The 24,170-nt window shown below is 39.6% G+C and overlaps 1 protein-coding gene across 3 annotated transcripts in view; it reads right to left on the bottom strand.

The window, feature by feature from the left end:
• The window catches only part of myt1la (myelin transcription factor 1-like, a), a 91,471-nt gene extending 82,058 nt beyond the window's left edge, over positions 1–9,413 (bottom strand). For all 3 annotated transcript variants that reach the window (XM_073816420.1, XM_073816422.1, XM_073816421.1), the window contains exon 1: positions 9,228–9,413. The gene's annotated coding sequence lies outside the window, so the exon portion shown is untranslated. The remainder of the gene's footprint in view (positions 1–9,227) is intronic.
• Between the last annotated feature and the right edge of the window lie 14,757 nt (positions 9,414–24,170).

Below are 24,170 nucleotides of genomic sequence, written 5' to 3'. Positions count from 1 at the left end.
AACGTGCATTCAGAAAATAGATAGGGTGAATTTTTAGCTTCAAGTCGACTTTAATTACCGCACTGGCAGATTGTTTTAAGCTTAAATTTAAATAAACAAGTGAGGTTTATTGTAAGACAAAAGAAAGATTTGCAAATAAGAAAAGAAAAATAAACTAGAAAATACTTCTTAATATCCTATGCGATTTTGTTAAGCGTAATTTGATCTTGCTTTAAAGATGTTTAGATATTTTTCCAGGAAAACAAGACAAAAATAGTGATTGATTGAGCAGACTGATTTTGTGCAGTGCACAATAGGAAGCGTGACTGATTATATAAACATTAAAAAGCAATTAAGACAGCACTTTCAGAAAAATACATCCTTCTGTCATCTTCTGGAAATTCGAGAACCGTATCTCCATCCGATGCCAAGGCAGTAGAACCTGTTCACCTCTTTAGAATGCTTTGTATTCTGTTAACACACTCCTGCAACAACAACCCCGGCAACCCGTGTCTATGTCTGCAGACGCAAAATACCCACTCATGCCCATTTGAGCTCTTTAATGTACTCCATCCTCCTTTCTTTTTAGAACAACACATAAAGTAAAAAGACTGAGCAGAAACCAGATGATCTCTTAAGAGCTGAACTCGTGTAATCACCCCAGATTAGTTATTAAGGAAAATGCCCCCGCTGCACAAACACACACACAAAAGGAATCCTTTTCACATTCAAAAAGAAAGATGATGAGGCCCCTCCATTTACTCCCCCCTCCCTTCCACGGGTCTGCAAATGCAACAGGAAATAGGCCTCCATATGTGGCCCCAGCTCATGTTGTGAGATGCTCTCACCGATTGGAGTGAATCATCGCCATTATCGGATAGCCGTGTGTATGCATTGCGCTTTCAACACACAGACTCGATAGCTTTCCTGAGTCACTGTGCATATATGAGCAAATCAGGTCAGTACTGATTTGGAGAGTGGATGTGGTCTATGGGGACCGGGGATCTATGGGGCTCAATGGGGAGTTTATGGAACAATGCCACCAGTCTTATACAAATTCCCGATGATCGGATTCACTCGCAGGATTGATTTCAATGATTCATGGACTCCTGGATATAGCTGGAGGATTATTGACTACGTATTTGTGAGGAGAACAAAGGTGCATCCCGATTTCCATTACTCAATGCAATTGTGTAGTACAAATAGTGTGAGATTTTACATTTTAAATACACAGATAATACACATATTTAATCGAGAAAAAAAAAGTGTGCAACATTGGGTGATTAATGCATGCAACAGAGTAATCTTCAAAAATTCATATACTAGATTGTAAAGTAACTCAAGTCTAAAACTTCATTTTAAAATACCAATTACGTTTTAAATTGGACAACCAACACTTCTATATTTAGGGCAGATTTACTAAATAAATTCCATAAAATCGCGAATGGGATAGAAAAATTCTGTGTGCGATTTACTGACAATGCGCACAATAAAGAACACAGACATAGCCAGATCATTTCCATACCAGGGACAGCCTGCTTTAAGACTTAAAAAATGCTTTTTTGGGGCGTTAAATAATGGCACAAATACCAGTAATTTGACGACTGCAGACGTTAGTTCATTTTAATACTCTTCTCCCATAAATTTAGCTTCTGAAGAGGGAAAACTCATACAAATTCATATTCAATAAGGTCAGGTGCAAAAATAACTGTGTCAGCGGTAATTCTTTAATTCTTCGCCAATTCTGCTTGTAGCAAATGACAAAAGAATACCATTTGATTGAATGTAGGCCCTTTTATGACAAACAATGTGACCCTGGATCACAAAACCAGTCTTAAGTAGCACATATTTGTAACAATAGCCAAAAATACATTGTATGGGTCAAATTTTTTTTGTCAAAAATCCTTAGGATATTACATAAAGATCATGTTCTATGAAGATATTTTGTAAATTTCCTACGGTAGATATATCAAAACTTAATCTTTGATTAGTAATATGGATTGCGAAGAACTTCATTTGGACAACTTTAAAGGTGATTTTCTCAATATTTTGATTGTTTTGCACTCTCAGGTTCCAGATTTTTAAAAAGTTGTTTCTCGACCAAATATTGTCCTATTCTAACAAACCATACATCAATGAAAATCTTATTTATGTAGCTTTCAGATGATGTATTAATCTCCATTATGACTGGTGGTCCAAGGTCACATTTAGGAATGTTTGACTCCTTGGAACAGGTTTATAAGTCTATTAGGCTTTAGAATACACCAATAACGATTGGTGAACCACAGCATCAGGGGTCAGATATTCCCTAATATTCTCCGTCATCCATAGCAATGTTGAATATGAAACCGTTCATCTGGGGAACTGAAACTGGCACTACTGTACTTTCATGTCTCGTATCTCTCATAGTGCAACCTTGCGTCATCGACTGCAGTAAAACAGAGCACCACCATACGGAGCTGCAAAAATACCTTATTGTTTTCAAAATAACTTTCTGAATATGACCCCTGAACAAACAGACAGCACTGTCCCCAACTCCACTGGTTGAGTTTTAATTAGCATTAGAGTGCAATTCCATAAATGTGCTGATGGGAACGAAAAATTCTGCGTGTGATTTACTGACAATGTGCACATTAAAGAACACAAACACAGCCAAATCTTTTTTCATACCAGGAGCAGCGCAAATTAGCACTTTAAGACATGCTTTTTTTTGGCCGTTAAGTAATGGCGCAAAAAAAACAGTAATTTGTTGAGCGATTTAAATGTTAGTAAATCACTGTTACATTCTGTCTGTCTGTTCATTTGGTTTTTCCCATTGTTTCCCCCTGTCATTCTGTGATTATTGGTTTTTCCCTCATTACCCGTTATCCCCGTCACCTGTGTTTGATGATTAGGTTGCCTTTATAAGTCTGTCTTTGAGTTCAGTTCCCTGTCGGTCCTTAATGTTGTGTTACGTGTGTGAAGATCTCTGTTCCTGGCTTGTTCCTCTTGAAGATTAATATTAAATATCTTGTATGTTGTCTATTGTCTCGTTCAGCACGAATGATAACAATCACGTTGTGCGATTCATTTTAATTCTCTCCTCCCATAAATTTTGCGTCTGAAAGGGAAACTCCTACAAATGCATATTCAGTTAAGGTTTAGTAAATCCTGACAGTACTATTTTAACACCAAAAGACAGTTTGCGGACATTAATGTTTTATATAATGTAGATAGTTTAATCTATCCATATTGCAACCAAACCTAACTGCTCATAGCATATGACAAAAGAACTTGAGGCAAAATACAGTTTGAATGAATGTAGGGCCTTTGACGACAAGATATAGGAAATGTTTGCCTCTGTGGAGCCTATTAGGATTTAGAATACTTAATTTCAATTGGTGAATCGTGACATCAGGGGTCATATACTCCCTAAAATTCTCTGTCTTCCATAGCAATGTTCTATATGAAATCATTCATCTGGGTAACTGAAACTGGTACTACTGTACTTTCATGGCAATCGTATCTCTCATAGTACAAGCTTGCGTCTCTTGACTGCAGTGAAAAGGAATGCCATCGAATGGAGCTGCAAAAAAATAAACCCTGCTGTTTTTGAAATAACTTTCCAAATATGACCCCTGAACAAACGCTATTGGTTGACAGTTTGTTAAGTAGCCCTATGCATTTTGAATAATTATATGTGACACTAGACCACAATATTTGGCCGAGACACAACTATTTGAAAATCTGGAATCTGAGTGTGGAAAAAAAAATCTAAATATTGAGAAAATCGCCTTTAAAGTTGTCCAAATGAAGTTCTTAGCAATGTATATTACTAATCAATAATTCAGTTCTGATATATTTATGGTAGTAAATTTACAAAATATCTTCATGGACCTGATCTTTAATTTAATTTATCATTTTGACCTATACGATGTATTGTTGGCTATTGCTACAAATATACCCGTGCTACTTACAACTATTTTTTTTTTTTTTAAAGAAAATTAAATTTTGAAACTACTTATTTAGCCTATCCCACAGTCCTAATTTAGCCTGAGACGCTGCTGGGCTGCAGATGTTTACAAGGGGTGAGAGGTAAGGCTGGATTTGTTTACACTGCATGCCTGCTGATCCTGAATCCTGGGATCTAACCTGGGCTGCCCCTGAATGTTTTATTCACCCTCACACAAATCTCTCATTCCCTGTGTTTGGTTGTCTCAGTCTTTCTTTTCTTTCTCTCTCTCTCTTTTTTCTATCGCTCTCCCTCCCTCTCTCAGCTCAACTAGGTCACGACAGCATCTAATGTAGATCAGGGCTTCCCATGAAAATGGCAACAGAATAATCTAAAAGAGTGTCGTAGCCTTCACATACAATAACTTGTTTGTATACAATAAACTCTCTTAAGAGTGACAGCTTTCCGGAGAAACAAATAACCTCTACAGCATGACCTATTTATATAAATAATCCACCTTTATTCATAATACAACTGTTGATTCAGAGCTACAGTAGACTTTCTCAGAGACTACTTCGGTCCCTCTATCTCTTCTGTACTGAATTCTATCGGGCTTTGTTCACAGAGACAATTTACTTGTGAAAAAGTTGGAAAATGTAAAATTGGATTTCTGTTCTTAAAATGAAAGACGTTTTTCAATTCAAGCGCACTATTAGTAATGCTTATTTTCAGGCATTCAATATAGTGATACTTTGCCATTCACTGCCGCAGTCTGCCAAGGCTAGGTGGTAATGTTAAATCCTCAGTTTCATATCTATTTAGAGTATTCAAAAAGCAACTATAAGAGACACTGATATTTACATTGGCTGAATATACCAGTTTTTGAACATGTTTTTTAAAGAAGTATCTTCTGCTCACCAAGCCTGCATTTATTTGATCTAAAATACAGCAAAAGCAGTAATATTGTGAAATATTTTTACTATTTAAAATAACTGCTTTCTATTTGAATATATTTTAAAATATATTTATTTCTGTGATCAAAGCTACATTTTCAGCATCATTACTTTAGTCTTAAGTGTCACATGATCCTTCAGAAATCATTCTAATATGCTTGAATTTGCTGTTCAAGAAGCATTTATTATTAATAATATTAACAGTTAAGTGAATAGAAAAAGCCAAAGATCAGCATTTATCTGAAATAAAAAGCTTGGGGTCAGTATATATATATATATATATATATATATATATATATATATATATATATATATATATATATATAAACTTTTTTTTTTTTTTTGCGGAAAGAAATTATAGAAATGAATACACTGTAAAAAGTTTTTACCAGTTTCAACTTAAAAACGCTATAAAGCTATAAAGCTTTAATATAAGTTATAAAGTTCTATAAGTTATAAAGTTTAGCCGCTGCCTTAAAATTTTAAGTTAAATCAACTTAAAACTACTATTCATTTCAACTCACGACAATAAAATTAGTTAAAATGACTTGTACTTTTAAGTTGACTGAACTTATGAGTTGAAATTAATTGAACTTTAAAGTTGAATTAACTTAAAATTTGAATGCAGCTGCTAAACTTAAGTTTTTAAGTTGAAACTGGTGAAAACTTTTTACAGTGTACTTTTATTTAGCAAGGATGCTTTAAATTGATCAAAAGTGATAATAAAGACATTTATAATGTTACACATTTCTAGAAGAAACCTGAAAAAATTCTACTCAGCTGTTTTCAACATAATAATAATAATAATAAAAATTTTGAGCAGCAAATCAGCATATTAGAATTATTTCCGAGGGATCATGTGATACTAAAGACTGGGGTAATGATGCTAAAATTCAGCTTTGAAATCACAGGAATAAATAAAATTTTAAAATACATTGAAATAGAAAACAATGATTTTAAATATAAAAAATATCGCAAAATTTCACTGTTTTTGCCATACTTTGGATCAAATAAATGCAGGCTTGGTGAACAGAAGAGACTTTGTGTTATTATGTCATCATCACAAACCACTGCAGAGTGAATCATACGCTCACTAGCACCAAATTCATTGATTCAGCCAAAAACTCCCATATAAATATTCATAAAGCAATTGAGATATTGTGGTTCTTCAGTCTTAATGAGCATGGTGTGAACACTGAATGGCCCGCTGGGTGTGTATGTGTGTGTCCATGCTCATCAGCCAATAAAAGCCTGTCTGTCAGCCTGACAACATTCCTGTAGCACCACATGATTCAGCAAAACTCCACCATTAATACCACAAGAGCTACTTAACCTTTCTGTAAACTTTTTGGTACTGAACACAGTAGATTGTGTGACGGCTTTCAACTTTAACTCCAAATCATGAATATATTATTAAACGGCTTGGTTAGTGTCACGCTAACACAAAAAATGCTCAGAGTTTCACTCCAGCTTGAAGCAACATCTGCTGGAACCAGAGGGGAATTGGAAAAGAGTTTGATAGGTAGGCTGAAATGAGAAAATCTCAGACTTTGACAGCACAAGCTCTGAGTAGTCTTGATGCTAACATTATAGTATAAAACTACAGTATGACAATGAGAGCATTTACATGCACAATATTATGTTAAGTAACCTGACGAAGTACAGATATATTTTTATATTTTACCTTTCATTCTGAATGTCTATATTCTGGCGTCCAAAAAAGCTAACAAAATGTCACTTAAACATGATTTTCTTGTGTTTTTATAACAAGCTGGTTTTTGTTGTGCACTCATTGTGCATTGTTAGCATTGCGATGACATTATAATGACTAGAATGTGATTCCCGCACGGACGGCTTTGACATTCCAATGAACGTAACACAAAAAGACAGTGCAGGTGGCACTGAAGTATCACTATAAAAAAAAAATATTAAGACTAGTCTCAAAACACAACAAGAAAACAAGCTGCAAATGAGCAAACATACACGCGGTCAGGATAATGCACATGTATATTAAATGTAATATCCACATAAATGAAATCTATCCAATTTAGTCCTTTCCCAAGCCGCCTTTACCAACGATACTATTTTTATCTGAGCCATTGCCACACATCAGACACAGTGGTTAGTGTGTGTATGTGTGTGTGTGTGTGTGTGTGTGTGTGTGTATAGGGTGGTTAAGGGAGGGGGTTGGATGGCGACTCATTAAACCTGTAAGATTGTGCAACGGGCAAGGTTTCTATCTCTTTTTCTCACTGTCTTTCTTTTCCTCAGCGTGTAAATGGCTCACCGAGGCAAGGAAACCCTCTAGGGTCATGGAGCTTCTAGCCAGACAAATCACATCTTCTCCTGAGGACCCTTTCTTCTTCTCAAACCCAAGCTTACCCTTAGCCTGCTCAGGTTCTGATCCTAAATGCCGCATTTTGCTGACTGCCGTTTGAAACGGGCATTTCTCTACTGAGGTGTTGTTATAATCTACTGTCATCTCTTGTAGTTAGCCATTGTAGTTAGTTTCCCCAAACCAAAGTGGGAGCTATAAGAAAAACAAGAACACAAGAAGAAATGAAAAAAGCAGAAACGCAGTCACATTCACAAGTCGCAAGTCTATATGTCACTGTCAATGTTGCTATGGTAAGATTAAGTTAACCTGCGAGCATTGGTATCTATAGAGTAATGAGATCATATACAGTATTCATAAGTGTGACAGCTCTCTCCTGAACTCCTGCTGAGGCGTCTCATTGCTGATCCAGGATCAGAACCTCCCACTTGAACTTCTCCCGAGCTGTTATTATGACTAGATCTGACTGCTTTCTGATCAGTTGAAAAGGGCAAGTGTAACAACACCCCCAGTCAACAATATCACCCTTCATTGCATAAACATGTGTTCAGATGCTCCTACATATGAATAATGCACAAAGTCTTCTCTAAAACTATATTCCATCGCTGATGCAGATATGCACTGCCGTCTATCATTGCGTGTGAGATCTGCGCACCCAGATAATCTACATTCATTTACATTTACGCATTTCGCAGGTGCTCCCATCCAAAGTGACTTAGAAACTATGCAAGACAGCTTAAATGCTTTAATTAGTATCATTAGGAAATCTTACTAGCAGCTAGGAAGAATGGTTATTATTATTTTTAATTATACTTTAATTATTATGATTATTCTAATTAATATTAATATTAGTTGGTTTTATGATAACTACATAAAATATTTAAACTTTGTTTATTAAAATAATAAAATAAAAACTTCTAAAAATAAGACGTTTTGGTCATTATATATTAATAAATTAAGGGTTAGTTATAATAATTGTTAATTAAAGTTAATCATTATAAATAACAAATAACAGCTATAATAATAATAATAATAATTATTATTATTATTGATGTTGCTGTTAATAAATAATAATAATTTTGTTGTTTTGTTTGGGAACAAATATTAACTTTCTATGAAGGAAGTCAATAATAATAATAATAGTTATTAAAGTTTATTAAAGTGTAGAGAGTTAATTACTTTGGATTGGATTCACATATTTTCTCATAATAATAATAATAATAATTTTTATTTTTATTATTATTATTAGAAAATATTTGAATCCAGGAAACAGAAAAAAATGAACTCTCCAGGAAAATTAACTCTCCATGGTGGAAGTCCAGCGCATACCAAATCAAATCGCCCTATGGCGTGTCACTGGATGACATTATATAACAACATATATAATCACACCTATGGCTGCATTATCAGTGTCTGTTTAATGAGCCCCAGTTGTACAAGCAACTCTTCTTTTCTCTTTGTTCCACAGGTAAATCTACAACAGCCCCATCCAGCAAAAAAAGCCCTGCCGCAACTCACATTCAACTTCATAATCACTCAACTTTCTGAGTCACACAGTCATTCTCCTAAGGAGAAATTGTGTAAGACGCTCTGTAATTTTGTTCCTAAACATGCACAATTAGCCAAAAGGGAACAGCATTCAAAATCACGATTTGCTTAAAAGTATTACATAAGAAAAAACTGTCAGGTTTGGGTGAAAAATCAATTTTATGGATGCTAATTATTGAGTGTCATGCGTATATGTAGTTGGGAACAGCCACTAGTCGGTCAGATAGCTATAGCATTGCAGTTCGAAAGGCAAAGAGGTAGCGGAGCTTACTTTGTCAGACAGCTACTCTGCAGCCCTGTGTGTTGGAATGCAAAAGTGATGTCTTCATGAACGCATTTGAATGTCTTCTTCTCTCAAACACACACACGCACGCAGACAAACATGCACACTCCTTGTTCGTAAACGAACAAAGATTATGAGGCCACGACATGCCAGCATGGCAAAACAAGAAGAACAAGAAGTAAACAAAGTGAAACCTACTGAAATGGCGACACTGTCTTTCTCTCTCCCTCTCTCTGTCTCCTCACACACCGTAGGTCTGAAAGTCTGCACCCGTCTTTCTCTTTTTCTCTTTAAAACGCTTTATTTGTCCCTCAACGCACACTCTTTCACTTCTCTCCTCTGTTCTCCTGAGCTTTCTTTGTCTGAGCTCGGTATTCCGCCAGCACTTGGAGAGATGGAGGGAGAGAGAGTGGAGAAGCAGGGAACTGCAGCCGCTCTGGAGAGGCAGTAGAAAGAGCGGGAGAGCGAGAGAGAGAGAGTGAGAGAGAGAGAGGAAGGGAGGGAGGGAGAGACACAGACAGACAGGGAGGAGGGGAGTGAGAGAGTTGGAGCGTAGGGAGGGAGCTGTGAGCAGAATGTGTGAGGTGGTAGAGAGAGAAGCGTGTGAGCCGGGCTCCAGAAGCGACGCGACACTGCAGCAGCAGCGAGTGTAGAGCATGCAGAGCCAGACTTACCCACCTCTTCTGACCGACAGACAGACAAACAGACAGCACGGACCCTTGGCTTAGGAGGCGCGCGGGCTGCTGGGCCAAAAAAACGAAAGATAAAAGATTTTTCGAAAAATAAACAGAGCCAGTCTGCCCAAAGCCAGAGAACAAAGGGCAGGCTGGAAATGTATAACCTTAATCAGTGTCTCCCATATTAATTCAGCTGTAGACAGTCTGTTTCTAGTCACTCCCTGCTCTGCTCTCCCCACAGACTACAGAGTCTACAAAGCCATATGAGCGCGCTAGCGTGTGCAGCAGTGTGGGTGTCTGTATTTGATATAGAATATGAATTATGTGCCAGTAAAATGTGCCTCATTGAAAATTAAGCAAACATTGTGGTATACAACGGCTACGTCTGCTTAAAATCCCTGCTGACAATGACTTCATTTACGTACACTTTCAATAAAATCTCAATTGATTTAGCTGGGTTCTATTTTTAATCAAAACCGAGACGAAAAGGATGAGCATGAAATTAAACCAATTTGACAGGATTTTAAAAGCTTAGGACAACCAACATTGTTATGTCTCTCTTTTTGCACAATCTGCAGATCCCCAAGTGCTGAAACACAAGTGGACAGCGCCTGGTGCTGAAACCAGGGGGAACACCGGACAGCTCCTGGTGCTGAAACCAAGAACATGCTGGACAGCTCCTGGTGCTGAAATAAAGCAGAGATTGCAGTTCATCTCACATTTTTTTCCTCCCAGTTCTCTCTCAAGCAAACCCTACAAAAACAAGGCAAGCTGGTTGTCTCTCAACGGTGTGGCGCATATAATGGCAGCTGTCTTGGAAATGCCTCCCTAATCACGTTAATAGGTTTAATCAGTGAATTAGCAGCAGGAAAATGTCAGAGTGGCCAACGGAAAATGGAGAAGCTAATTAATGGAAAGGGAGAGTGTCTAAAATGCCGGTGCTGGGGACAGGCGTGAAGGGTGCTGTTTCTCATGGGCATTGCTCGAGTGGGGCCGGCGTGAAACGCAACCCTGTGGCAATTACGCATATGAGAGCAGACTCCCATTAGACGAAATGCATATGTACTTGGCAGATATCCCAGAACGCGTGTCTGCGCTTTCAGTATTCACAAGCAAGGCTAACCATTGTGACTATGTTGCCGGCTTTCTCTGAAGCGGGGAACATGCGACACGCGTCGCTCAATGTGCACGTGCCGTAGTGGGTTTCTTAGAATGGCCTACGCCTTGTCTGCCTGGAAAAACAGACCGATCGATAGACTCCGAACGCAGTCGTGAGCGTACACACAAACTCGCGCACACACGCGCGTTCAAATCACACCAGTAACGAGACTCTCGCAGCCGCAGTGCTTGGAGGAGCCTGTCTGGACCCTCCGATCCAACAGATCTCGACGTTCTGCGGGAGATGGGATCAAAAATCAAATTCTTAATCCTAAACCCGAGAAAATGAAAAACACTGCTCTAGGACCAGGAGAAGCAAGCTTTGTGGTGGGAAACGAGGAGACAGGCGGAAAGAGGCAGGGGGAACGAGAGCAGCCTCTGCCATGGAGAGCAAGGGATTTGGGGGTGGAGGGGGGGTCGGGGTGGGTGGAGGGAGGAAAGAGCGGTAATTAAAGGAGAAAGGCAGGGGAGGCTGGGAGGAGAGAAGACTGGAGGAGACATGTACACACGCACACACACATACACGCTAAGGGAAAGAGCTGAGGCAGCGAGGGAGAGGAACGGAGGGGTGCAGACATGTCTTCCCTAGTGGAAGAGACAAATGCATTGTGATAGGCTGGGAAGCCTCATAGGAGCTGATTTATTTCCACAGACGGTGTGTAGGGCTGTGACACACTCACGCACAGACACACACATACACATGGGCCTACTCGCGGTGACTTAGATCAACACATGCATAACAATACATATATGAAGCATAGGAGAAAAGCAACACTCGCATAACTTATATAAATTATTGGAGGCGTGTAAAAACCGGTCTGAAACAAAGATGTAGATCTTCTACGGATCTGTTTTCACGATTCTTTCTCTTTCCTCTCGCCGTCTCCTTCATCATTAATCTCTCTGTAGGTCTTTGCCTCGCTTTCTCGCTCTCTCTCCTCGCTCGCTGCCAAAATTTGCTGTTGCAGAAGCGACAGAACGCGACCTTCCGTTCAGGCTGCGCCAAACGAGGAGCGCTCATCAGCCATGCAAATGAGTGTGCATTCATTAGCGCTGACAGATGGCCTGCTGGAGAGATGATGATGGAGGAGAGAGGAGGGAGCGTTTCTCACACTCATTTGCTGCAGAGAGGTGGAGAGAAAGGGTAGAGTGTGTCAGAGGTGTGAGGGGTTGGCTGAGGCAGGGTGGTTCAGATCCATTCACCGAACTGCCATCATCAGCTTTGGGTTTGGATACCATGTGACAGTGACAGGTGCTGGTCTTAGCATTCCATTGTATGTGTGTGTGTGTGTGTGTGTGTGTGTGTGTGTGTGTGTTTGGATATGTGTGTTAGTGTCTTCCTATGTCTGTTTCATCCACCATATTGCGTTTTTTCTTACGATTATAGCTTGCGTTGGCTCGGTTCTACTGTGAATGGTATTGGAGAAAGCATATGAAGCTTTGTAAACAGGAAGTCAATGTTAGACAGAACAAATTGTTGTCTTCTTTGTGGAAGTATGTAAAGTTTTTTCTTTCAGTCTGTGTCATTCTTTTTTAAGTGTACAGGATTCATAAGAAATGCACACCCACACACATATACATTATATATGAGTATATACACACATCCACTATTTGTATATGTACACAGACACCGACACAATGTTAACAGCAGAGCAAATTGTAGGTGGATAGACAAAAAACAGACAAATGGGTGGATGGGTGGATGGATGGATGGATGGATGGATGGATGGACAGAGAAATATGGATGAATGGATGGGCAGAGGGATAGAAAGACATGGATGGATGGATGGATGGGCAGAGCGATAGATAGACAGATGGATGGATGGATGGGCATAGGGATAGATAGACATGGATGGATGGGCAAAGTGATAGATAGACATGAATGGACTGATGGATGGACAAAGTGATAGATAGACATGGATGGATGAATGGATGTATGCATGGATGGATGGATGGGCAGAGTGGTAGATAGGCATGGAAGGATGGATGGATGACAGACTGAAAGACATGGATGGCTGGATGGATGACGGATTGATAGACATGGATGGATAGATTGATGGATGGATAGAATGATGTGGGTGAATGGATAAAAGGATGGACGGGTAGAGTGATAGATGGACATGGATAGACAGATAGGTAAAGCGATAGAGAGACATGGAAGGATACATGGGCAGAGGGACAGATAGACATGGATGGATGGGCAAAGTGATAGATAGAGATGTATGGATTGATGGATCAGCAAAGCGATAGATAGACATGGATGGATGGGCAGGGTGATAGATAGGCATGGATGGATTGATGGATGGGCAAAGCGATAGATAGACATGGATGGATGGGTAAAGTGATAGATAGACGGATGGATTGATGGATCGGCAAAGCGATAGATAGACATGGATCGATGGGCAGGGTGATAGATAGGCAGAGCGACAGACAGATGGATGAATGGATAGGCAGAGCGATAGATAGACATGGATGGATGGATGGATGGATGGATGGATGGATGGATGACAGACTGACAGACATGGATAGCTGGATGGATGACGGAATGATAAATAGACATGGATGGATAGATATATGTGGCTGGATGGAAGGATGGATGGGCAGAGTGATAGATGGACATGGATGAATGGATGGATGGATGGATAGGCAAAGCGATAGACAGACATGGATGGATGGCTGGATGGATGACGGAATGATAAATAGACATGGATGGGTAGATGGATGGATAGATATATGTGGCTGGATGGAAGGATGGATGGGCAGAGTGATAGATGGACATGGATGAATGGATGGATGGATGGATAGGCAAAGCGATAGACGGACATGGATGGATGGATGGATGGATGGGCAAAGTGATAGATAGACATGGATGAAGTGATAGATAGGCAGAGCGATAGATAGATGAATGCATGGATGGATGGATAATGGATGGATGGATGACAGACTGACAGACATGGATGGCTGAATGGATGGATGGATGGATAGATGGATGGAAGGATGGACGGACGGGCAAAGTGATAGATAGACATGGATGGATGGATGGATGGATGACAGACTGACTGGATGGATAGATGGAATGACATGGGTGAATGAATAGGCAAAGTGATAGACAGACCTGAATGGATGGATAGATGGATGGATGGATGGATGGACAGAGCGATAGATAGACATGGATGGATGGGCAAAGCGATAGATAGACATAAACGGATAGATGGGCAGAGCAACATACAGACATGAATTGATGGATGGAGTGATAGATAGATGGATAACAGATTGACATACATGGATGGCTGGATGGATGCATGACATTGATAATAGACATGGATGGATGGTTGGATGGATAGATTGACATGGGTGGATAGATGGATGGGCGGGCAGAGTGATAGATAGACATGAATGGATGGATGGATGGGCAGAGCGATGGATAGACGTGGATGAATGGTTGGCTGGACTGATGGATGGATAGATGGGCAAAGCGAAAAACAGACATGGATGAATAGATAGGCAGAGTGATAGATGCGGATGGATGGGCAGAGCGATAGATAGACATGGATGGATGGCAAAGTGGTAGATAGAGATGTATGGATGGATGGACAACAGACAGATCAATTGATATATGAACAGACAGGCAGATAGACAGACAGACAGACAGACAGACAGACAGACAGACAGATAGATAGATAGATAGATAGATAGATAGATAGATAGATAGATAGATAGATAGATAGATAGATCTTCATCATTTCTTTGTTGTTTTCAAATTAACGTTCTTCTGTTTGCAGCGAATGGAGATTCCACATGCACAAACACACCCTCTCATGCCTGCACTATTGCCCTGTTTTTGTGCTACTGAACTTCACACATCAATCAGTGGTTTGGTGAAGATTCAGAACAAGGGAGTTGGAGAAGACAACACCTCTGTGTGCGAGAGAACGTGTTGTGTGTGTATATTTGTGTGTGTGCACATGCCTCTGCTACCTCCCCGATCCAGGCGTGTTTGAAGGCTATGGCGGTGTGACCTACTTTAACTGCCTGGCTTGAATAATGTATCTCGCAGAGACGGAGAGAGGGAGAGAGAGACAGAGAGAGAGAGAGATAGCGAAGAGGGGGCTAAGAGGCGTGAGAGAGAGTAAAATGAGTGCGAGAAAGAGGGAGAAAAGGAGTGCGAAAAAGAGAGAGAGAGAGAGAGAGAGAGGAGGAGGAAAGCAGAGAAACCCACAGCACGGTTTGTCATTCACACATCTCTGTCGATATGCCTCAGTGTCAACAAACAGTCTCCACCAGTGTGGAGTTAAAAGCAAAGCTGGAAAGAGCGAGAAAGAGAATGAGGCAGGGAGAGAAAGAAAGGGCGTTAGTGCAGGGTTCAGATATGAGAAGAAAGCCCAGGTCTTTAACAGTCTGCAGTGCAGCCGCTTAGCTGGAGAGGAGGGGAGGGGGGCGCAGATGATTCGCAAGCATCCACACAAATGCTGCTTTATCCAGCACCTCCTTGTCACCTTTGTAACACGAATCCCTCTTTCGGTTCCCTACTGAAAAGACCAGCATAGACCAGTAAGAATTTCAAAGTTGGTCCAGGCTGGTCTAAATGTAGGACTGTCATAGCTATGCAGTTCGCCACAATCCCAGCCATTTCAGTTATATTTTTTAATCTTCTACAGGCAACATTCCATACAAATAGAATGGGTGGCTCAATTCACAATTGATTTTAATGAAATTTGGTGTTCTATAATATATGATATACAAAATTATAAAACACTGATTTACCTGACCTTACGTTTTGGCCATATAAATATCAACAACATAAAAGACGTTAACATAGTCTGCAAGAGAAAATAATTGTTGAATTTATAAAAATTACCCTGTTCAAAAGTTTACATACGCTTGATTCTCAATACTGTGTTGTTACCTGAATGATCCACAGCTGTGTTTTTTTAATTTTTTATTTTAGTGATTGTTGTTCATAAGTCCCTTGTTCGTCCTGAACAGTTAAACTGTATGCTGTTCTTTAGAAAAATCCTTCAGGTCTCAGAAATTCTTAGGTTTTTCAGCATGTTTGTTTATTTGAACCTATTCCAACAAGGACTGTATGATTTTGAGATCCATCTTTTCACACTGAGGACAACTGAGGGACTTAAATGCAGCTGTTACATAAGGTTCAAACACTCACTGATGCTTCAGAAGGAAAAATGATGCATTAAGAGCAAGGGGTGTAAACTTTTGAACAGAATGAAGATGTGTACATTTTTCTTATTTGGCCAAAATATCACTTTTTTCATTTAGTACTACCCTTCAGAAGCTACAGAAAATACTTAGATGTGTCCCTGATATTCAAATTCAAAAAGTTTTCACCCCCACCTCTTAATGCATCATGCAAAAACGCTAAAAAAAATTGTGGGACCTGGAGGATTTTTCTGATGAACAGGACAAACAAGGGTCATTTTTATAAATTCAACTATTATTTTCTCTTGGGGACTATGTAAATATCTATTACGTGAAACATCTTTTTCAGGTCTGTACTAAATAAAAAATAGCATGCATTTTGTATGATCTCTCTTATTTAGGTAAAATAATAAACATTTTGCAGATTCTGCAAGGTGTTTGTAAACTTTTGACCTCAACTCAGATACATTTAAAAATACATTTCTTAACGAAGCAACACTGTATAATTCTGGAATTCTGTCTTAGTGCATTTTAGATTCTCAGTATAAAGCTAAAAATAAATAAAACAAATCTGTTCATTTATTTTGTTTTAAGGATTTTTAGATATTGTTGCTGTCAAACAATATTTTTTTTAATTACGATGAACTATCTCATAGCTATGTTTCACTACTAAATAAAATGTAATCATCTTTCCACTCACCTCCACCATCTTAGATTCATTCGCGGCAATGCATTCTGGGATTGTCTTCTCCATGAGGGACACAAGTATGCTAATAAAAAATATGGGCAAAATTAAGTGAGATTTTTGGAACGCCCTTAGGTCAGGAACACACCTTTTTGGTGCACCACTAACTAAAACAAAACAATTGTTGGTCATTTCAGCAGATTTGGAAGAGCTAAAATAAGACAGACAACATAGAGGAATAAAACCACTCTCTTATCATAAAGCCTGGAGCATATATTTAATTTAACCCTAAGCTCTGGAGCCCCTTCCTGTGTCTGTCTGCTGTGTGTGAAGAAGGTTTAAGCAGCACCATGGAGTCTCATTCAACAGCCATATGTGCTCAGACGGTGAAGGTGCACACTGACTAATACATGCGGCAGCTAATTGGATAATTGCAGTAATGCCACTGACTCAGTCTGTTGATTGTGTGTGAGACTCTAGCCCACGGTGTTTAGAGGTGGCTGAATGCAAGGTTAAAGAGCTCAAAATGACCCACGTCATCCGTCTGAAATCAGGAGCGCTAAAGGGTTCTTTCTGTTTCCTAGGGTATATGACGTGTATGATTATGCAGACATACAGTGTTTCAAGAATTTAATGTAGATTTAATTTACCCCTTAACTGTCATCCCCATTTTTGAAAATTCACGAGTAAGTGCACTATCCAAACTTAAATGTGAAGTGCGTCATTTTTTCAAGTAATATTTTAACATACAGAGACAATTATAATCAAGCCATTTGGAGTACCTGTTTTTTTCCCCAAACACTGGAATACAGGAGCAGGACTGAAGAGGCATTTGCAGTATTTGAGAAACCTGTTTGGAAACAAATATACAGTTGAGGTCAAAAGTTTACACCCCCCTTTCAGAATCTGCAAAATGTTAATTATTTAACCAAAATAAGAGGGATCATACAACATGCATGTTATTGTTTATTTAGTACTGATCTGAATAAGATATTTCACATAAAATATGTTTACCTATAGTCCACAAGAGAAAATAATAGTTGAATTTATAAAAATGACCCCATTCAAAAGTTTACATACACTTGATTCTTAATACTGTGTTGTTACCTGAATGATACACAGCTGTGTGTGTGTGTGTGTGTATGTGTGTTTTTTTGTTTAGTGATTTAGTGACAATTAAAATCCTTCGGGTCCCACAAATTATTTGGTTTTCCATCATTTTTGTGTGTTTGAACCCTTTCGAACAATGACTGTATGATTTTGAGATCCATCTTTTCACATTGAGGGATTCATATGCAACTATTACAAAAGGTTCACTGATGCTTCAGAAGGAAAAAACATGTATTAAGAGCCAGGGGGTAAAAACGTTTTGAATTTGAAAATCAGGGTAAATATAACTAATTATGTCTTCTGGGAAACATGTAACAGCTATCTTCTGTAGCCTCTAAAGGGCAGTACTAAATGGAAAAAGATGTTATTTAGGCAAAATAAGAAAAATGCACACATCTCCAAAAGGTCAAAAGTTTTCACCCCCCAGCTCTTAATGCATCATGTTTCCTTCTGGAGCATCAGTGAGCGTTTGAACCTTCTGTAATAGTTGGATACGAGTCTCTTAGCTGTCCTCAGTGTGAAAAGATGGATCTCAAAATCATACAGTTATTTTAAGAAAGGGTTCAAATACCCAAAAATGCTGGAAAACCAAAGAATTTGTGGGACCTGAAGGATTTTTCTGAAGAACAGCAGGCAGTTTAACTGTTCAGGACAAACATGGCACTCATGAACAACTATCACTAAACATAAAAACACAGCTGTGGATCATTCAGGTAACAACAGTATTAAGGGGATGTAAACTTTTGAATGGGGTCATTTTTTTCTCTTGTGGACTATATGTAAACATAAACATTATGTGAAATATTCTGGTCAATACTAAATAATTATAATAAAAATATATTTTAAAGGCCAATAAAGTGCATCCATCGATCATAAAAATTGCTTAAATCGCTCCAGGGCGTTAATAAAGACCTTCTGAAGTGAATTGAGGCCTTTGTGTAAGAAAAATATCCATATTTTCTAGCTTCCGCTAACTGTCGTACATGCGTCTCATTTGCATCAAAGGAAAACCAGTATCCTCTTCGCTTATATCGAAATCCGCTGACATTTTTCTTTATAAATCCTCGTTTTGTATTTGCAGCTGGTATATTTTTGCTCTCTCCACTACGGTTCGACATTCGTCAATTCTCACTGGAGCTTATGTTACACCTATGTCCTACCACATCTGCTCGAACGCCACTCTTTCATGAACATGCATACGACAGTTAGCAAAGCTAAAGATTATGCTTTATAAAATTTTAAACATGGATGTTTTTCTAACACTAACGCATGGATTCACTTCAGAAGGCCTCAAATAACCCCTCGGAGCTGTGTGGAGCACTTTTTATAATGGATGGATGCACTTTATTAACACCCATTCACTGCCATTATAAAGCTTGGAAGGATTAAGACATTTTTTTAACACAATTGTATTCGTCTGAAAGAAGAAAGTCATATACACAGGATGGCTTGAGGGTGAGTAAATCATGGGGTAATTTACATTTTTGTGTGAACTATCCCTTTAAGCTTGGTATAAAATATAAAACACAGGATGAATCCTCTGAACCACAATGCATCATGCTCAGTCTTTCAGTGGAAATGCAGCTTTTCAGCTCTTCAACTCTTGTATGTAAACATCAGTCCGCTGTAATGTCAGTGGATTTATATCTGTGTGTGTCCCACTGAGGCAGTGACATGCATCACAAGGTTCAGCAAAGCTTCTCGCCTGTGCTTCCACACTGTGTGTGTGTCACTAAGGCTTCAAGTACCCACAATGCTCTGGGCCGAGGCATCTCTCGAGCCTCGGTGGAGGTCACCATCCCCAGCAAAGGTAGACCAGAGGACACGCTTCATCAGACGACCGTAAACTTCACTCCCTCCCCCGTCGGGAGTACCGGAGGAGGCTGAAGGGGAAGGTTGTTTTAAAGTGAAGAGGATTTTGGTGCATATGCATTCTGCTGTGTGGGAGATGAGAGTACGGCCTTTCCCAGCAGGCTTTAGATGCAGACAGAGCCCTCTGTCTCACACCCCCTCTGTACTCGTCTGAAAAAGGGAAGGCAAGAGGAGAGAGTACAGGCTTGTCCTGACCCGCCTAGCTGTGCCAGTTGTGTGTTTGTGGACAATTTTATTGTTATGTAGGCTATACAATAGTGCTGTTCCAAAAACGAGATGCCCGAATGTCTACTAGCCAGTGGAGAAGTAACACAAACAGCTCTAAACGGGAGAAGCAACTGAAGCAGGTTAAATTGCTAATAGACATACAAATAAATACTGGGTAAAAATAAATCTGTTTTGTTACCTTACGATTATTACATTTAACTAGTCTATTTATTTTATTTTAATTTTTTATTATTAATTTCCGTGCAGTGTTATGTAAACTAATACAGTATGTAAATATTTAATTTATTTTTAAATGAGCTTATATTTTAAATTTGTATTTTTCATTTAAACTTAGTTTGTGGTTTTTTTTTTATTTAGCTTTCATTTATTTCTATTTCTAGTTTTAGTTTTGATAATTGTACATCAACTTATTTAATTTTAGTTAGTTGCCGAGGCAACATTATGATTTTCATTTAATTTTATTTTTAGTTTTTTTTCTATTTAATTTTTTTTATTTCAGCTTTATTTAAATTAGCTATACTTGTACATACATATATATATATATATATACATGTGCATATATTTGTCACACCCCCGGACTTTCTTGTTTGGTTTTTCCCATTTTCCCCGCTGTTCTGAGTGTTTTGGTTTCTCCGTCATTGTCTGCACCTGTCTGTGTAATTAGTCTGTGTGTATATAAGGTGTGTGTTTCCCCTGTATTCTTGTCGGTCTTTAATGTTATATGGATGTCTTACCCTGCTATTCCTGTGTCTGCTTGTATTCCGTTGGATTTATTAAATATTCGTCTTTTACTACGTCGTTGTTCGTGTGTCCCTGCCTACATCGTGACAGAAAGACCGACCGAAACAGTTATTTTGCGTGTTCACCTCCGTTTTGTTTCCCGTTTGTTTTTTCCAGTCCTTTTTGTTTCCGTTGTGTTTCCCCATGGATTCCTTTTTACGTCCAGAGTTCATCCTGCTACGGCTGAAGCAGGGGGAATTACCGCTCGAGGGATACACGTTAATGTTCCAGCTCGTAGCTCAAACCACCAGCTACTCGGACGACGCGCTCTGTGCATTCTATGACGCAAGTCTCAATGCGTCATGCAGAGCGTCGTCGTCCGAGAACGGCCCTCGAGCGGACTTCGCCGCGTTTATGGAGTGGACACTGGCGAGAAACAAACCCTCGTTTCCCACCCGTTCCCAGGAGAATCTCGCCAGTGCCACTCCAGACCCAGAGCCCAGCCAGCCACCCCGACCCGCGGATTATGAGCCCATCAGAGACGGAAAGCCCGAGCCCAGAGCGACAGCAGTATGGAGTGCCGACGGGGGCAAAACTGCTGATCAGGTGCGTGAGCCGACCATTACATCTGCGACGGTGGAGTGCTTCGTGGAGCAAGAGAGTGCGGTAGAGAGCCCCGCCCACTGCACTATCACTGAGGGTGAGCTGGAACAAGATTATGGGGATGTTATTGACTGTGTCATGGAAATACCTATCTGCCTGGATTTCCCACCCACCCTCCCTCTTCTGCCTAGTCCTGAATCTCCGCTGGTTCCGCCCAGCCTACCTGAATCCCCGTTGTCTGCTGTCTGTCCCCTTGCTCACCCTCAGCCCACCATCTGTGCGGTGGGTTCGCCGCGGGTCTGCCAGTCTCCATCGGTGTCATGGCTGGAGGATCCCTCACCATCGCCTCCAGCCTCAGAGTCCTGGACTCCGCCTCGGCCCTCGGACCCTGCGGCTCCACCCCGGCTCTCTGCTCCCTCGTCTCCGCCGTCGATCCACCAGCTCCACCGGGCACCATCGTCCCTCAGGCTCCGCCCCGGTCAGTCGTCGCCCCACCTTCGCCTCTGGACTCTACTCCTCCGGCTGTGCCTCGTCGCGCCGTCCCACCGGCTCTGTGGACCTCCTCCCTCCCGCGGGCACAGCCTCGGTCCTCTGTCGCTCCGGCTCCGCCGCGGATCTCCGGGTCTCCATCTCCGCCTTGGTCGCCAGAGCCTTGGGTTCCGCCTTGGCCCTCCGAATCCGCGGTGTCACCCAAGATCATCGGCTTTCCGTCTCCGCCTCGGGCTCTCCCACCACCTGCTCCGCCTCCGTCGGTCGGCCCCTTGGAGTCGTCAGCCCTTCCTCCACCATGGCTCCTCCCTCCATCGGCTCCACCGTGGGAATACATCTTGGCTGCGTTCTGGGTCCCACCTGGCTCCTCCTGCTCCAGCCCATTCCTGTCACATCCTTGGCTCCTCCCTCCGTCACCACCCTGGACTCCATCTTGTGCCCTCCTCCCGGGAGTCCGTCCTCCACCTAAGCCCCCTCCAAAGACTTTGTTCTGTTTCCTTTGTCTGTTTGTCGGCACGAGGACGTGCCTTCCGGGAGGGAGAGGTAATGTCACACCCCCGGACTTTCTTGTTTGGTTTTTCCCATTTTCCCCGCTGTTCTGAGTGTTTTGGTTTCTCCGTCATTGTCTGCACCTGTCTGTGTGTATATAAGGTGTGTGTTTCCCCTGTATTCTTGTCGGTCTTTGATGTTATATGGATGTCTTACCCTGCTATTCCTGTTTCTGCTTGTATTCCGTTGGATTTATTAAATATTCGTCTTTTACTACGTCGTTGTTCGTGTGTTCCTGCCTACATCGTGACAATATTGAGATATATATTGAGAGAGAAAGCTTTAATTTTAATTGTCTAGGCAATGAAAGACAATGGGAAGTAGTACTTTTTTTAAAAGAGCTTTTATTTTAGATTTTCATTTTTCATTTTAAATTGAGCTTGATTTAGTAATTTACTTTATTTATTTTTATTTGAATTCCAATTTAGCTTTCATTTATTTCAATTTCCAGTTTTAGTTTTATAATTTTACTAATATAATTTTACTTTTGATAAGTTTCATTTTTTTTTATTTATGTTTTTCATCTAATATTCTATTTCAAAAAAATATATATCATTTTAATTTTACTTAGTAACAGGTTTGGTGCCCATTGACTTCCATTGTATTTTTGTCCATGCTATGAAAGACAGTATTTGAATATTTTATTTGTTTAATTTTGTTAATAAGCTATTATTTTAGATTTTCAGTTTTCATTTTAAATTTAGTTTCTTTTAGTAATTTAGCTTTTTTAATTCTTGTTTTAATTTTACTTCAACTTATTTAATTTCAATTACTTGCAATTAGTTATTAGTAGTTTTTCATCTAATATTTTATTTCAGCTTAATTTAAATTACCAACAAAAAAAATATTGTTTTAATTTTATTCAAAGGGATAGTCCACCTATGAAATGATACAAATTCTCTCATCATTTACTCTCACTTTGTTCAAAACCTGTATTCTTTCTTCTGCTTTTAAAGAATGTTAATAACCAAACAGTTTTGGTGCCTATTGACTTCCACTGTATTTTTGTCCATACAATAGAAGACAATAGGAAGTATACTATTACAGTATAGAAATATTTTATTTTATTTATTTTTTTAAATGAGCTTTTACTTAAGATTTTCAGTTTTCATTAAAAAAAATTGTTTAAGACTTTCATCTAATATTTTATGTCAGCTTAATTTAAGTTACCAACAAATATATATATAGTTTTAATTTTGGTTAAAGGGACAGTCTACCTATGAAATTATAGTTCACCTAAAATGACAATTCTCTCATGTACTGATCATCACATTGTTCCAAACATGTATGCATTTCTTTCTTCTGCTTAACACAAAAAATATTTTCAAGAATGTTCATAACCAAACATTTTTGGTGCCTATTGACTTGTGTGCATTTGAAGAGAATTGCAACCAAAACCATTTAATTTAATTATGATTGGGTGAACTATTCCTTTAACAATACCAGCTCTGTTTTTATTTATTTATATTACTTGTATTTATTTAATTTCTGTCTTTTATGCAAAGCATAGTAGTGGTTTCGCTTTAAAATTTGGCCTAAAGATAGTATCTTAGGCGGCAGCATAATTACGATGACCTTTTGAAAAAGACTTCGTGTCAGGAGAGCGCCTATAAAGTTTTAAAATGCCCCCTCCGTAGGCGGCTCGCTAGGTTTTGAAGTAAATATTTTTTTTTAAAAACATAGACGCAAATACGCAAAAGCTACAACGCACGAAATACAACAAACACACGTTGTTGCGCCACCACGACTCCGGTCCTTCATCATGCCGGAGATCACAGGGCTGAAGGTCTTGTCAGTCAACCTTCGATCAAAGCAAAGCCAGGCTCTCTACACGGCGCGCTCTCCCCTGCATCGATTTCCCTCTTTTTCATCTCGGCTGTGTGATGTTCG

This window comes from Garra rufa, chromosome 13 (assembly GCF_049309525.1).
Source record: "Garra rufa chromosome 13, GarRuf1.0, whole genome shotgun sequence".
NCBI lineage: Eukaryota > Metazoa > Chordata > Actinopteri > Cypriniformes > Cyprinidae > Garra > Garra rufa.
This window is presented reverse-complemented; position numbering and strand designations above follow the sequence as displayed.